General features: G+C 35.9%; 2 long non-coding RNA genes across 2 annotated transcripts; one reads left to right on the top strand and one right to left on the bottom strand.

Annotated features, from left to right (window-relative positions):
• Positions 1-4247: 4247 nt before the first annotated feature.
• Positions 4248-5443, top strand: LOC127970703 (uncharacterized). The gene is made up of 3 exons (XR_008156670.1): positions 4248-4304; positions 4820-4947; positions 5064-5443. It is a non-coding gene; the product is annotated as an uncharacterized LOC127970703 (long non-coding RNA).
• Positions 5444-7483: 2040 nt separating this feature from the next.
• LOC127970581 (uncharacterized) lies at positions 7484-9931 on the bottom strand. The gene is made up of 3 exons (XR_008156631.1): positions 9787-9931; positions 8912-9011; positions 7484-8219 (listed from the first exon to the last, which is right to left on the bottom strand). It is a non-coding gene; the product is annotated as an uncharacterized LOC127970581 (long non-coding RNA).
• Between the last annotated feature and the right edge of the window lie 4303 nt (positions 9932-14234).

Genomic DNA, 14234 nt, shown 5'->3' with positions numbered 1-14234 from the left:
GATGTAAATGTCTGTAATTATTTAAAACACCTTTTGGTCATGCAGTTTTGCCCGAGGAAGGACGATCCAGAAAGTATTGAAAACAACCAAATCAGCTACAGAGTCAGCGTTTCCTGTGGGAGAGCCTAGAATTTAAGTCTGATTTTACTTAGTGCTGAGAATGGTATAAATGAGGAGAAAGATGAATGGTTGATGAAAGCTAGTCATAGTAATGTAATCTTATGCAAAGCAGAAAGGTCTCATCGGACTCAGACTGATATGAGAGCTGCAGAGAGGAGGAGAAGAAACGCACTTTGTTTGATTGTTGGTTCTGAGAAGGCTTTGGATGGATATTCAGAATCCCAAGTAATTCCAAATGGTGTTTCATTTGTGAATTAATTGATGTGTTTGAACAAACAATTTAAGTAAACCAATCATTCTAGTTTCTTTCCATACACTGACTCATACTGTGTTCACTGTAGTCTCTTTCATTGAGGCTTGTGATTGTTTTCTGTCTATAGCACAAGAGAATGTGGTCTTACATTTCTGAATTAACCGAATGAATCTGCGGCATGTTTAGTGTATTATGTGAGTCAGTCTTCAACTCTAACAATACTTAGTAGATTTTTAGACACACAAACTTTACTTAAGACTTGTTTTTGCTATGAATGAAAGATGAGTTCAGTTAAATTAAAGGTTACGTTTTTTGTGTTTTTTTTTTTTTTAAAGCTTTGATTGTGTTTACAGTGTGCAATATAACATGTGTTCATTTTTCGCGTCTAAAAAAAAAAAAAAACCTGTATTTTTCACACAATTAACTTATCTGTATACCGATGTTTTCACTGTCATAAAAACGGGCTGATGTCTTCCTTGTTCTATAAAATGCCTCCTTCAGAAATACGTAACGAGTTCTGATTGGACCAGTGGTTCCTGTGTTGTGATTTGACAGCAGCTGAGCGCACGCTGCCCTCCAGGAAACGGGATTGGGCTAGTTTTGGACAAAGTGGGCAGGATTTTTTTTTTAAAACATGGTAATCCTGATCTGAACGTACGTGCTGGAGATGTGCTTCTAATCACAGAACGCCTTTACTGACGAGATGCGCATGAAAATCGCATTTGATTTTTTTCACAGCCCTACCATCTAGTTAACAAAGCTAAACAGCATTGCCCTTTGTGTAATAAGTTACAGAAACTGTTAAACCCACCAACTTAAATATAATAAAATTCACTTACCTTTTTTGGTCCATTAACAACGCCTTCTCCAGACAAAGAGGGAACTGCTCCATCTTTCAAGAATAATCTTTGTGCGAATCCGGCATTAAACTGATTGAGATTGAGGAAGTTGTCCTCAGCAAAATGTGCTGCACATAGTTTTACATGTGGATTATAATTTTCGGGAAGCGAGTTAAACATTAATTGTAACCATTAATCTCTAAGTACAGTGTCACTGGGAAGCCCAAACAAAGATGATCGGACTCAGTGATGAAAAAAAAAAAAAAAACAGCGTTTCGACGACATGGCGACAAACACTACTCTACAAACTCAACGTTTCCTCCTCCATGCGAGCGCAATAAGACCAATGCCGCCTTTTTTGTGTATTCCTGTGGGTGGAGGTTAGTCAAAAAATGGTTCTAGTGACGTCATTACTGCAGGAAGTAGAGGGATGTAGTCCAAACTGGTCATTCGATGTAGGCGAATTCTGTTAAATAAATTATCTCGCTTGGCATTGAACTTTGAGCTTAGAATTTTACAGAGATTATTTATACTCTAACAACAACATTACACACTAGCTAAAGTTTTAAACAGGGGATCACAAAGAACGGGACCTTTAAAGATTAAAATGTCTCATAACACACAAATAGCAACCCATTCTCACTCCAAAGGCGTCAAAAACCGAAGCATGGTCAAGCGCCCCTAGCGTCACTTTTGTGACGCCAAATGTGCCTCTCGGCGTCGACTATCGAAGCACTACGACCTTCATTGCTTTCAGTGGGAAACTTTTGGCGTCAGAATTCGACACGAGGACATGGGATGTTTATCGCTATGAAATCACGTTCAAGAAGTCTCATTCAGCACACATCGCGCGATACTTGCTATCAGTTCCACAGTTTGGGTGAGTAGTCGTATATACGCTCTTTTAATGCCTTTTATAAAATGTATTCTGTCTTATTTATTAATCAGATTAGTGCCATATGTTTAATCGCTGTATTATATCGGTCATCTGTGGCTGTCTTTGAGTTTCATTGCGTTTAAATAAATGAACACAGCTGCTAATTAGTGTGATTAAACTCTATCTGTCACGTGACGTGCCATAGACCTTCGATCCGTTTTATATTATTATTAATTTCAGGATCAATGATGTAAGTTGTATTTGTAGTAAAATCATGGTAATCACGACACAATAGTAATAAATGAAATGTGAAGTTAAAACACAGTAAATGGGACATTAGTAACTGTAACTGTAGTTTTACTATGATATATTAATAATCAATACAACAATACAATAATCACCAAACCAGCTATGTTTGTATCACTGTAATGTTAGTGTTTTTATGTGCTTTTATATGACAGAAATCACAGTAATCATGTGTTCTGTACCATGCTTTTAATACCTTTTAATGTGAATCCCAAAAAAAAATAAAAAATCAAATTAAAAATAAATAATAAAACATGTATTTTTTCATCTTGCAGTTCATTCATATCAGTTTATATATATATATATATATATATATATATATATATATATATATATATATATATATATATATATATATATATATATTATATCTAAATATTTTGCTCACAGATCATTATTAACATTCTGTATATAATTCAATTTTATTTTCTCTCCCCTTTTTTATTATTTTTATTTTTAGCTGAAAAGACGTAAAGGCAGTCAGCCCAGTGGTGTTTCTGGAGAGGGATTCCTTCAGAAATGGAGAAGACAGAAAGCTGCGGAGGCAGATATTTGCAGCAGTAAGTCTGTGATAGTTTGTCTCTTTTATCAAAAATTCCTGCTGTTATAATTTGTACAGCATTTGTTGTTTCTTAAACTGTTGCACTGTCCAAATACCTACACTTGCCATCTTTTCACTTGACCACTTGATTACTTATTTGAAGTCTTTCCTGTATTTGGCCTAGTGTTCGAGTGAGCATGATGACCACGAGTGTGTGTCGAACTTTTCATGACCTGATGACTGTGTTTCCCAATCCTGATCCTGGAGAACCCCAGCACTGCACGGTTTTGGCGTCTCTCTTATCTGCCTTGGAGACTTCACTGATGAGCTGATGAGTTGAATCAGGTGTGTTTGATCAGGGAGACATCTCAAATGTGCAGTGTTGGGCTTCTCCAGGACCAGGATTGGGAGCCACTGCCTTATGGGACACTTATGTGTTTAAAGAGATTTTTAATATCTAATTATCAATATTTCACATACTGTACATTGGACAGCTTTCCATGACCTTTTGTGAGACCTCGGCAAAAAGTCTGACTATTTATTCCAAAACATGATGCATGATGGGATACACTAAGCTTTGTATAGCGCTCCGGAGCAGTATTGGAGAGGTTTAGTGTGTGTTAAGGACGCTGTGCTTTGGCATCATTAAGACCGGGGACAGTCTCGTTCACACACTGTCATGTACACACACTCTCAAGTGGCCAAGACTGCAAGTGTGGGTATCTGGACAGGGTCAAAGTCTTAAAAATGATCCCTAAACACAGTCGCACATCACAGTCTTAATAATCCAGTTTAACACTTGTATGATATTATACAAGCCCCAGGACGGTCTCATCTGACACTATCAAAAGAATTCATATGACTATAGCTTGTTATTAATTACTTGCTTTCAATAATGGATGCATTTAACATTTAATTATACAGCATCTTTACAGAGGTGTAATGTACAAGTTGCACGTAATTAATAATATTTCCTTCCTTCTGTCTTACAGGATTTTTTCCAGATAATGCTGTTCTTCTTTTTCAGGTCTAAAATATCGAGCTCAACAGCTATTTTAAGAGCCAACCCTCACAAACCTTCCTAAAAACTAAGAGCTATTACTGAGTCTCAGCGAATCTTGCCATGATCAGCTCTTCCCAGGTACATTTGTTTAGAATATTTTTTTAATCAACATTTACTCATCAAATGCTCTGGTCTGAATCTTATTTTAAATTAACTTAATTATGTTTAATGAGCAATATTAATTGCACAGAGAGTAAGTAGAGATTATCTTGTTTCACAGAAGAGAAGGAAGACCAAGGATATGATTTGCTCAGGATGAGGAATGAAGACGGCCATCTTGAGCTCAAACAAACAGAAGTCCTCTGGTATGTGTGTGTTGAAGCAATGCTGTGTTATACAACATTTTATGATGATCTCTCACAGAACTGGTCATGCCAGCCTTGATTTCTTTTTATACTATTACAATTACAGCATGTTAGCAAAGTGTGACTGGACATTTTTAATATTATGTTTTTAAAAACACACCACCTGTTTTAAAAGTAGACAAGTATCACGAAATTGGTTTAGTTGATATAAACACCAATTGACATTATTTCATTGTTTTGTAAATGTTATGTTATAAATTGTGAATTGATAGTTGATTGGTTTGAAGCCAGGCCTTACACTGCACAGACTAAAACACATTTGTGAGAGAAGTCAGGAACTTTGGAGAAAGATTCTAGAGGAAAAAAAAACACATTTACTGCAACAATAGATGAATTCTAGAGTCTCTGAGAACTACACATGCTAATGCAGTCTCATGAGCAAGATCTTTGCCTCTGTAACTTTTTCTTAATTCTTGCAGAATGACATTATTATTGCAGTATTTTTATTTGTACAGATGATCTCATCAGCCAAATGAGGGGTTTTGACCAAGTGATGCTCTTGAAAGGAGTGAAAGAAGAGGATGTGGTAAATTGTCTTCAGAGAAAAAGCTTCTCAAAAGGTCTTAAAACAGCTTGAAGAATGGTAAGTGTACAGTACTACAAGGGCCATAGTTGCTCACCCTGCTAAAATCACACAGAACATAAGCTGCGATCTCTGTCCATTAAACAACTTGATCTGGATTGTGTGTTTCACTTCAGGTCTGGGATGTTAGGACTGAGAGATCCTCTGGCTGAGAACAAGCTACACCACATCAGTGCTGGACATCAACCACAAACTGTTTCCAGACACGAGAGAAGAAGATCACGATGGGGAGATGAAACCAGTTTAGATGTGATGATGGGAATCATTATTTTCTGGAACAGTATCACATGTCTTATATGTATCACATGATCTGTATCACAGTTGACTGGATGGGACTGTGTGACTTTTAAGGACATTTCATCACTCATCTGTGTGAACTGATTTATATATGAGGTTAATGTATCTTTGATGATAATTATTTTCATTGAATCTTATTTGTCTTGATGCTACTTTATCAACTTTATAGTCTATGCTTCAATAAAATGAAAATGGTGAATATTGTGTTCTGAAGATTCTTGGTAAATACATAATTTTACTAGGTAGGCTCATATGTGTTTATTTTAGACTTGGAAAAACGACATATTAATTATTGGTATTATTTTTTTATTTAAGACATAAACATTTTTGATCGGATTAATAACATCTGGGACATCAGTACACCAGAAAGTATTTTTTTATATTTTAGTAACAAATATGCACATTTTTTGTGAAATACAGGGAGTTACAAGATTAATTATTCTGCATTACAAGATGGTGCCATGGGCTTTATTGTTACAAGCACTTGACGGATAACTGAGAATGTAGCAGGAATGATCAACGTGGATCTTGTACTGCATTAAAACCAAGAGCACGCACATTACTGATGTCCAGCACCTGAGGAGCAAGATACGGGGGTGAGGAGGACATTTTTACACTGATTTCGGCTAATTAGTTATATATAATGCTAATATATATATATATATATATATATATATATATATATATATATATATATATATATATATATATATATAAATTAATATTCTTAGCACTGCATGAATTTGTCCTTGTGTAATAGTGAAGTATCACAATGTGTATACATTGTCCTTGATTACTGCTTTACAGTGGGGAATAGATAATGGCAAGTTGTTGCAGGTTCATCCATTATATTTCTTGCCATTTACTTCAAAAATCAAAGAAATAATCTATTATTTTCATTATTAAATCATTTCTTTATAATTTTTCCATGTTTCATCAGATGGCCTCACAATGTCCTGTCAAAAGGTATAATAGCCATGATGAATAGAATAGAAAACAGAGGACTGTGAAAACTGTCAGATATAAATGTGACTCAGCTCAGTTTGTTGTTCATGATGAGGAGAATACATATATGTAGGTTTTACTGCCCTGCTACCCCCAGGGGCCCAGTAGCACCCCCCGGAAGAGCCCAAAACTGTACATTTCAAATGGCTGTAAATCAGAGTCCAATTAACGAATCAAAGAGAAAATGGGCAGGATTATTACTTATGCTATGCTGATAAAATAATGTTGAGCTCAGTTTTCAGAAATAAGTGGAAAGCTGGCATAAAAGCATTTTAAATATTGCTCACTGTAAAATACCACATTTCAGCCTGCCTCTCAAATATATCACAGATGTTTGCACAATAAACATATTTAGATATCCAGTTTACCTTAAAATAAATAATTTATTTAGTTTCGTTAATAAAAAGTTTTAAACTACATTACCCACAAGCCTCCGTCGTTCTATCTATAGAAAGGCAACACTAGGGGGCTGTTTTTTGTAGTTCATTGAAGTTATGCTTAGGGTTAAGATTAGGATCTCGCTAAATATGTCATTTTTCTCAAGATAGCAACACTTCATTGTTGACTTAATATATTACTAATGTGATGATAGGAGCAAAACATACTTTTTAACATGATGCGCTGTTTAATATGGGTTAAAAGATAGTCCAACCACAGACTGTCCTGAAAAGTCATAGCCAATGACATCTAAGCTGAGCAGCAGCGTCACATTTCCTTATCCATGTATGACCGATGTCTTTCGTTTTTCGGCTGAAGGGATAGATTCGGTTAACAATAGATTAAGCTTGCTACTTATTAGATTCTGTTTTATTAACGTCTTCACCTTCCTCCGTTGTTCAGCTTGACAAAAACTGGGCAATATTGATGTGCACATGCCCAGCAGTCGCAGTTGTATCCAACAGATAGATTCCTCTCATTAAATATAAGACACATTTTTAAGATTTGTATATTTTTTTTTTGACCAAAGACAAATATATTTACTAATCAAATGACGTGCTTCTAAAATTTACATTGTATATTACATTGTGTTTTAAAGTTAAAATTGTTCACATTTGTGTTTCTGTGATTTACCATTCTCTAGCATTTGAACCCTAGGAATAAAAACAGAAATTATAAATGAATGAATGAATGAATGAACAAATAAATACATAAAGCATAATAAACATGCATATTTTTGTAAGGATCTTCCATTATTTATTGATATGTCAAACTCATTTAAAGACAACATGCCCAAATTACTACACTGCATCCTCTGTCAACAAGCTCGTTTTTGCCACCATAAAGAATAAAAAGGCAGTTATGTTGTAAACATTAACTATTTTCAGTATGCAAATGAAAATGCTTTTATTAAAAAACAAAACAGTAAATACAGTATGTCTTTCAGAGAACACTGGAAAAAGATCAATTTTATTAAAAAAATTAAATTGACCAAAATGTTATACAACACAATGTAAATGTTTCAAACTCACAAAAAAACACCATGAAGACATGCATGTCAAGTGTGCAATATCATCTATAAAACTCAATCAGCACAGCATCAAATAAACACTGATTGTCTGAACAATGGAAGACAGAGAAAGTGTTCAGGAAAACAAACACCTGCTAGCTTTGACATAACATCATGAATTCACTTCATGACTGGAGCTAGGGGATGACTGTGTATGAATATCTCCTTTACTAAAACTCTTAATTAAAGTCTAAAAAGTTCACTGTATGAAGCTTGAAAAAGAGAACAAAATGCTTTATCAATACGAAAAATACTATTTTTAACTATTGTTTTCATCACTGGTTCTGTAATGTATTCATTATGAGCTTATAAATAAAACAAAGTTACATCTTCTGCAAAAATCAAACCACTGCAAAGTCTAATCACTGATCCAGGGACCATATCTGTGTGTGTGGGGGATAAAGAGTTAACGAGGTGAGTCCTTGTGCATGATGGAGAACTGCAGTGTTATCCTCAAACAATCCTGTAAAACAGAAATATTACATTACATTCAACTTATACATTACACTGTGTTTTGTTTAGACCATAAAAGCAGCCTCTGTAAAGATGCTGTAAAATTAAATGTTAAATGAATCCATTATTGAAAGCAAGTAATTAATAACAAGCTATAGTCATATGAATTCTTTTGATAGTGTCAGATGAGACCGTCCTGGGGCTTGTACAATATCATACAAGTGTTAAACTGGATTATTAAGACTGTGATGTTTTTAGTACAGTATGTGAAATATTGATAATTAGATATTAAAAATCTCTTTAAACACATAAGTGTCCCATAAGGCAGTGGCTCCCAATCCTGGTCCTGGAGAAGCCCAACACTGCACATTTGAGATGTCTCCCTGATCAAACACACCTGATTCAACTCATCAGCTCATCAGTGAAGACTCCAAAACCGTGCAGTGCTGGGGTTCTCCAGGATCAGGATTGGGAAACACAGTCATCAGGTCATGAAAAGTTCGACACACACTCGTGGTCATCATGCTCACTCGAACACTAGGCCAAATACAGGAAAGACTTCAAATAAGTAATCAAGTGGTCAAGTGAAAAGATGGCAAGTGTGGGTATTTGGACAGTGCAACAGTTTAAGAAACAACAAATGCTGTACAAATTATAACAGCAGGAATTTTTGATAAAAGAGACAAACTATCACAGACTAACTGCTGCAAATATCTGCCTCCGCAGCTTTCTGTCTTCTCCATTTCTGAAGGAATCCCTCTCCAGAAACACCACTGGGCTGACTGCCTTTACGTCTTTTCAGCTAAAAATAAAAATAATAAAAAAGGGGAGAGAAAATAAAATTGAATTATATACAGAATGTTAATAATGATCTGTGAGCAAAATATATATAAAAATATATATATATATATAAAAATAAATATATATATATATATATATATATATATATATATATATATATATATATATATATATATATATAAACTGATATGAATGAACTGCAAGATGGAAAAATACATGTTTTATTATTTATTTTTAATTTGATTTTTTTTTTTTTTTTTTGGATTCACATTAAAAGGTATTAAAAGCATGGTACAGAACACATGATTACTGTGATTTCTGTCATATAAAAGCACATAAAAACACTAACATTACAGTGATACAAACATAGCTGGTTTGGTGATTATTGTATTGTTGTATTGATTATTAATATATCATAGTAAAACTACAGTTACAGTTACTAATGTCCCATTTACTGTGTTTTAACTTCACATTTCATTTATTACTATTGTGTCGTGATTACCATGATTTTACTACAAATACAACTTACATCATTGATCCTGAAATTAATAATAATATAAAACGGATCGAAGGTCTATGGTACGTCACGTGACAGATAGAGTTTAATCACACTAATTAGCAGCTGTGTTCATTTATTTAAACGCAATGAAACTCAAAGACAGCCGCGGATGACCGATATAATACAGCGATTAAACATATGGCACTAATCTGATTAATAAAGAAGACAGAATACATTTGATAAAAGGCATTAAAAGAGCGTATATACGACTACTCACCCAAACTGTGGAACTGATAGCAAGTATCGCGCGATGTGTGCTGAATGAGACTTCTTGAACGTGATTTCATAGCGATAAACATCTCATGTCCTCGTGTCGAATTCTGACGCCAAAAGTTTCCCACTGAAAGCAATGAAGGTCGTAGTGCTTCGATAGTCGACGCCGAGAGGCACATTTGGCGTCATAAAAGTGACGCTAGGGGCGCTTTTCGTCGGTTTTTGACGCCTTTGGAGTGAGAATGGGTTGCAAATAGATACTGTCGCCACCTACTGGTGTAACAATGTGAACTGCAAAATAGCTAACTGAAGGAATCAGTGAATGAATCTAAAGATTTCTTCTTTTTAGTGAACAAATTCAAAAGATTTGAGACAATGATCCAATGCGATGGATCAAAATCCCCACTGCTGTTCCCAAATCACTTTCTCAAATCTTGAATGATGAACACTTCGTTATAAAAATATTGATTTCTGTATTATTTTGTTTCCTGTTTACAATGTTGAGACATACATCAAACTGCACAGTAGTATAATGAGAATAATTCTATAGAGTTTACTTTAAAGATAAATGTGTGTGCTACAGTACACACATGTGGAGTGGGGTTGTCAGACTGGATCTGATTACTAGTTGGGATGGCTTGGAGGCTTTTGCGGTGAAACGCTTTCTCAATCGTGCATTCCAGTCTTGAAACAAAGCTCAACTGCTGTGCTTGCTGGGACAGGCTGAGTTCTCTCATGTTTGTGTGTGTGTGTGCATGTTAGATAGAGGTGAATTGAGCAAGTATGCCTGCGGGAGATGTGCTGCATGTAAGATTCTGCCGTTCTGGGCTGGGCTGTTCAGTCTGAGGCGGTTCATGGCTTCCTCCAGGCACAAGAAATCTGTGCCATAGCTTTCTTCTGAATACAGTTCTGTTAAAAGAAAAGGCACAAAGGTCTAAAAAAAAAATGTTATGCTTGGTTAAATCAGAATGGCTGTGAAAAAGCAATCTCTGACACTTGTCTCCATTAACTCACGATGAAGACGTGATCCACCTGGTTTAAGATAACTTTATTGTGCTTATTAAAAGTCATTCCAGGCAAGATCCTGAGTTTCTTGTTCTCTAAAATGTGCTTAAACAGTGCAAATAAAGACTTTACCAACATACAACAATAAATAACCTGCTTTTCCAAAAGAAATAAAAAAATTCTGAGGTTAAAAAGAGAGCAAAGTAAGACTTAGCTTAAAGTATCACCTCTCAGATGTTTCTCCTAGGAAAAGACCACAGTAAACTCACATGTGTCTCCTCTATAGAGTTTTAGAGTTTACATTTTATCCAAACTCAGCTCAAACTGACCAAGATACCAAAGTGTGCAGTGAAAAGTATATTTTCTCATACAATTCTCCCGAGCTAATGTCACATTCATTTTGTAGTTCTCTATTTTTTATTTATTAATTTTTTGTCTCTGTGTCTTTTTGTATGTCAGCTGATTTTAGAAGAAATATTGAAAACTCAGTTTAGTCCCCATTTAGCCTTTGAAGCAATAACTGCTCTATGCATTTGAGCATCCAGGCAAGCTTAACACCAACACTGGCTCAACCAATGAAGTGAGTTTGGTGTGCAACTTTTTGTTTGTCTGAGCAATTGCAGTGTTTGTAAATGGAACTGTGCACTTTATTTCAGTTCTTAATCCTTTTTTTATTTTTATTTTTTTATGCATGCATGTATGATTGAATTATTTTTCTATGACGATTTCAAGGGCTTTTCAGGTTGAGGGCCATGGAGAGCATACTGTATATCTGTGAATCTGCCAGCATGCCACCAGGAAATTGGATACAATTGCAAAATGCAGCTCTTTAAGAACAAACAGCTGTGTGCCAGCAGCAAGCCCTGCCCTTCAAGCTTCCTCCATCAGCTATGCTGCGGTGGAAAATTCCACTCCCATCCTTATCGTTCCAAACATCTGTCTTGTCCTCAGCCACAGCTAGGTTCAGCTTAACACCTCACTTGTGTTCACAGACACTTACAGCTCCCCTGTCACTCAACCCTAGCTCCTGGTTCACACACACCTGCATAAGAGTCTGGGATTGTGTGCTTTTCCAGTGCCTCCCAACAAGTCAGGTGATCTGAACTGTAGAATACCCATGCTGAAAAACATGTAGTGTTGTGTTGTGTGAATATTTCCTTACAGTGTTTGTGCCAAGTATGATTTCCTGGATGACCATCTTCACTAGTTCTGCAACCAGTTGATTTTACGCTTAGGTTTAGAGTAAAATTAAGCTAGTTCTTTAAAGAACCTTTTTATTCAACTATTGAACTATTCTCTTTTGTCAAAAACTTAAGCACTCATGATGCACTTTTTTAGCTGACTTTGCCATTTGACTGCCTTGGGGCAGGAACAAAAATCTGTCAAAAAAGTTTTGAGAAAAGACCTGGTGTTGTCAAAAGTGTGCCAGATAACACAAAATGACAAGTTTTGCATCATCTGGTGGAATTTTGCTGACAAATAAAGGATATATGGGTCCAAGTAAAGCAAAGTACACACCCTGATCATTTACATACACTACTGACGTTAAAATTTAAACGAATCAATACTCTTAAAAATAAAGGTGCTTCAAAAGGTTCTTGACAGCGATGCCATAGAAGAACCATTTTTGTTTCCACAAAGAACCATTAAGTCAAAGGTTCTTTAAAGAACTATCTCTTTCTTAACATTTTATAATCTGAAGAACATTCTTTCACCACAAAGAACCTATTGTGAAACAGAAAGGTTCTTCAGATGTTAAAATGTTCTTATGGAACCATTTAGACGAAAAGCTTCTTCTATGGCATTGCGAAGCACCTCTATTTAAGAATGTACGCAACATGTTTTCCGTCACATCAGTATGAAAATAGATTTTTAGAAGGTTTATTTTCAATTGTGCATCATCTCCTTTGTTCTCCACTCTGCTGTGACCAGTAAATAGCTTTCAGACTTTAACAGAATATCTACCTCACCCACTATGATTTTCTGTGGAAAGGAAATAACACTAACCGGCAGGGTTTGTTTACTATACTTTGTATGGAAAATCTTTCAGGAATGTTAAGGAAGTAGGTGTAGCTCCATGGAGTTTGTATTTTATGAGGTTGCAAATGAAGGGGAGTGGGGATTCAAGCTTCAGGTGGGTTTGAGCTCTGTGGGTGGGGCAGAATTCTCTTGTAGATGAGAGGCTGTACTTCTAAAGATGCTTATCCCTGTATCAAAACCTCAATTACATGAAAGTAGGCAATAATATACCTGCTTTAATGAATGATTTCTTACCACAGGGAAATTCCCCAGCAGGATGAACTTTCAATGGCTTGCTATCTGATTTAAGGCTTCTGTTTTCTGGTTTTCCCCCTTTAATTCCGTACATAACTCCTACCAACAGGCTCTGCATTACAACATGGATTGGATGCGTTGGATCGTAAATGCAAATGAACTGCCATTGAATTCCCAGTATTGTCCCAAGGTAGTGCTTACTCTCTCAAATCTATCATACACACTAATCAAACCCAAGATTTCAAGAGCAAAATTGATAGCCCCTGGCAATAGATGGATTTTTCATTGTAAATTAATTAGAATGAATATGTTTTTTGATAGCTGTATTATATTTAAACACAGGGCTACTAATTAAAATGACAACTTATGTTAGAAGTTGTAATATAATCATAAGTACAAGAGTACTTACAGGAAGGGTATTGGTTACAGCATTCAATTGATGTCATTGGTTGCAAACTGTTACATAAATGCCCCGTGCATTTCCACAAATCAGATCAACTCAACAATCTGTTGGTACTTTAATTTATTTATGATGACAAAATGCAACTGAGACTGGAGCTAAAAAGCAGACTCACCGTTTATGCAAGCAGAGCTGTGCTTTGCCTCACTGGACGTTAAAAGAAAAGCCAAAGTCAGATGAAGGTGTAATCGGATCTCCTATTGCTATGGTGGAGCTGAAGATAGATGAGATGGAGGGAGTGGTGGACTATGGCCTAGAGGAAAGACGAGATCACAGGGCAGGGGGAGAGGGCTTTTGGGTGTCTGTAATTGGTACCTTCCCAGTTACCCCAGAGGACAAGATTTTTCTAAAAAAGAGGTGGGCCATTTCAAGCCTGTAGGGCACCAACGGTGGCAGGGTTTTTCCATCACTGTCCTAACTGGTAGTGTTGGTATTGAAGTCATTATCTGGGACTGGGAAAGTTATCTAGTTCATAAAATCAGAGGCTAATTGAAAGGTAACTAACTGGCTGAGGGCCTCTAGGAATAAGTTTAACCAGTCATCCGCCCCTTGCTAAAGGGCCGGGCCACACAGCACTGCCAAAATTATCCATTCTTTTCAGCCTTCTTATCAGGTCACAGACAGCCTCAGTACCATGGGAAGACTCGCTGGGTAGTGTTTTGTGTATTGTTTTCCTAGCATAGCCCTTTTACAGTGACTTTAAAGAGTTGTCA

This window comes from Carassius gibelio, chromosome B13, assembly GCF_023724105.1.
Source record: "Carassius gibelio isolate Cgi1373 ecotype wild population from Czech Republic chromosome B13, carGib1.2-hapl.c, whole genome shotgun sequence".
Taxonomy (NCBI): Eukaryota; Metazoa; Chordata; class Actinopteri; order Cypriniformes; family Cyprinidae; genus Carassius; species Carassius gibelio.
Note: the sequence above shows the minus strand (reverse complement) of the source record. Positions and strands in the feature narration are given on the sequence as shown.